Source organism: Capra hircus, chromosome 7 (assembly GCF_001704415.2).
Source record: "Capra hircus breed San Clemente chromosome 7, ASM170441v1, whole genome shotgun sequence".
NCBI classification, from domain to species: Eukaryota; Metazoa; Chordata; class Mammalia; order Artiodactyla; family Bovidae; genus Capra; species Capra hircus.
In genome coordinates this window covers 77,848,790-77,851,819 of record NC_030814.1, presented here as the reverse complement: position 1 = coordinate 77,851,819, position 3,030 = coordinate 77,848,790, and the positions used below count along the sequence as shown (strand labels likewise).

The window sequence follows — 3,030 nt, the reverse complement described above, 5'->3', positions numbered from 1 at the left end:
TGTAAGGGGAAGAGTCATGAGGAAGGGCTGGCACTCTGCCCACCCCTAGGCATCCAGACAAGCCCTGCTTCCAAGGCTCCCCTCTACCCACCACTTTCCAACAGGCTGTGACCTCCAGACAGATGGTTCAAAGTTACAAGTGCTTTAGGCCCTCCCTTGAGCTCCCCCAGTCCCCCGCCTTGGGCAGAATTCAGGGGCCACCTGGGAAAAAAAAAACCTTGCCTTTTCTTATTCTTGGGAAACTTCATTCATGTCAGAAAGAGGATCTGGGGACAGAGATTGACATCTCTAATGGCTAGGGGGAATGGAGGAAAGGGACAATGATGAGGGACAGGGCCGAGCAGAGGGATGGCACTGAGCTGGCCTCACTGCAGCTGGTCACTGCGGAACAAGTCCTCCATAGCCATGTCAGGCAGCAAGGTGCAGGGGTTGCTCAGCATGCTGAGCCCCTCCAGGCCCAGTGGCTCCATGTGCAGCTCCTCCTCCAGCCCCAGTCCCAGCCCTAGCCCCAGCCCAGCTGCTGACACCTCAAAGCCCAGCACTCAGGCCAGGGCTGCTGCAAACTCCTTGTGGAAGCCTGGGGAGGCGTCTCCTGTGAGGATGATGTTAGGCCCTGAGCCATAGTGAGAACAGTGGGTTACATTCTGGTGGTTGAGGGCATGAGGGTCCTGGGGCCCACTCACTGTCCTCTCACCCCCTAAGAATCCAGGCCCTTTCGAAAAGCCAGGGAGATCCAGCACCAGCTGGTCAATGAGTTCTCCATGCTGAACTGCCCCAGGTTCCCGAGGCTGAAGTCACTCATTGATCAGTGGTAAGACTGTTGTCCATGCTCACTGGGGCTGGCTGAGTACAGTGTCCATTACTGTAGCTGCCTGCCCAGGGGCTGACACCCTGAGAGCTGCACTGAGCAGGCGTGAGAGGGCAGCCCTGGCTGCTGCAGGGGCTTTGGGGTAGGTGGCTGAATGGGCAGAATGAAACCTTGGGGGCTGTAGTGGATATGGTGGGCAGCTTAATGGTATCCAGGGGGACGCCCTGAGTGATGGAAGACAAAGTGGGTGACATTGTTGGCAAAAACTGTTTGGGCAGTTGCTGTTGGGACCTTCTGGCATTGGCTGGGCCAGCAAACTATGGGGACTGAGGGGCACATAGCGGTGGCAGGGGAAGGCCCTAGGGGCAGAAGCTGAATAAGGCAGAGGTAGAGGTGGGGGGTTGGCGGGGAGGGCAGAACCAGAGATGAAGCAGAAGAGGAGGAAGAGGAGGAGGAGAGGGTGGGGGCACTGAGCAAGGGGTGACCCAGGGAGGTGGTGGGCAGTGCCTGGTGGGCCAAGGAGGCAGCAAGTAGTCATGAGGGGTGACTGTGGGAGCCCTAGAGCTGGGGCTGAGGACTTCTCAGGGAAGCCTGGAGGTTGGGATTGCTTAGGGAGGATGGCAAGGATGGGTGGCTGAGAGGTGAATGATGTCCTGGTACACCATAGCCCAGACCCCCACTGATGCCCAGATGGGTCATGGTGTGGGCCAAACTGGAGGGACTGTTGCCCCCACTCAAGCTGAGATAGGCTGTCTCCTCTGGGTCCATGAGGTGGGCAGTGGTGGGGGAAAGTGCAGGGTGGTGAGGTCAGGTAGGGAGCTGCCTGTGTTCATGGCAGGTAGGAGGACAGGCACAGTAGCAGGCTGGTCAGGAGACAGGGAGATGTTAACTCGAGACTTCACAGGACCGAAGTCAGGAGGAGGATGAGGACAGCTTCTTAGCATCCCATGGTTTCAGCAAGTGCTTACCGTTCAGCAAGTTCTCCTCAATAGAAGGGACTTTGGAGTCCATCTCACCATCCAGAAAACCTTCACGGCTGATTGGCAGGACCCTGGTGGGTGCAGGGCCTGGATAAGTGTCCAGAGGGCTGGGGTACATCATGCTTGTGTGAAGGACAGAGTCAGAACTTGTTCTCTTAAGTGCAGATGGTAGTCGAAACAACTGCCCCTTCTCTGCAGGGAAATTGCCCCAGAGCATTGTCCTCCACTAACTGGACTCTGGAGAAGGAGATAAATAGTCAGGACAATAGGGAGAGCTGTCAATGTGGTGAGGGTAGCGGTGAAGTGGGGATACCATTATTTGGGGATCTCCCTGCACCTGTTCCCCCAGCCCGTGGTGCCGAGTGCTCTGAGATGAATCCAGAGGGGAGTGGAAGGGACCCTGGAACTCAGCCAGGCCACAGCCAATCTGGTTCACGTTGGGCAGAGAGCCACCATAGTGGGAGCTCCTTGTGTATGCCAGCTGCAGTTTTTGGGCCTGCAACTGGGTGGAGCTGATGTCCATCATCACCTCCTTGAAGGCCACTGTCTCCTCGGCCTGACACTACTTCTGCAGTGCGATCTTCTCACTAAACTTGAAGCTGAGGCTGTGGCCGAACCGGCCCATTCGCTGCAGACGTCACCATCTTTCTCGCCCTTCACTCCCCGCCACCCTCCCAGTACAAGCCTCCACCTCCGCCATGGGCCCCAGCCCGGCTCTTCCAGCCATAGCCGCCACCACCTCTGAATATTTTCTTTCTTTCTTCTGAAGTATAATTGACCTACAACACTAAGTTATCTCCTAGTTACCATGTATTAATCTGATAATTCTAGCTATACAAAATGATCACCATGATAAGTCTAGTTATAGTTTCTCAACATACAAAGAAACTATATTTACTATATTCCCCATATTGTACATTTCATACCTATGACTATTAATTGAAATTTCATACTTCTTAATCTGCCTATTTCTCTCCCCACCACCCCTGCTCTCTGGCAATCACCTATTTGTTCTTTGTATCTGTTTCTGTTTAGTTATGTTTGTTCATTTATTTTGGGTTTTAGATGTCACATACAAGTAAAATCATGCACTATTTGGCTTTGTCTGACATTTCACTTAGCATAATACTGTCAGTCCATCCATATTGTTGCAAATGGAAAGATTTCATATGGCTGAGTACTATGCTACTGTATATGTGTGTGTGTGTATATATATATCTTCTTTATACATTCATCTGTACT

At 53.2% G+C, this 3,030-nt stretch overlaps 1 pseudogene; it reads right to left on the bottom strand.

Annotated features, from left to right (window-relative positions):
* On the bottom strand, positions 366-2,432 carry LOC102170598 (annotated as a pseudogene).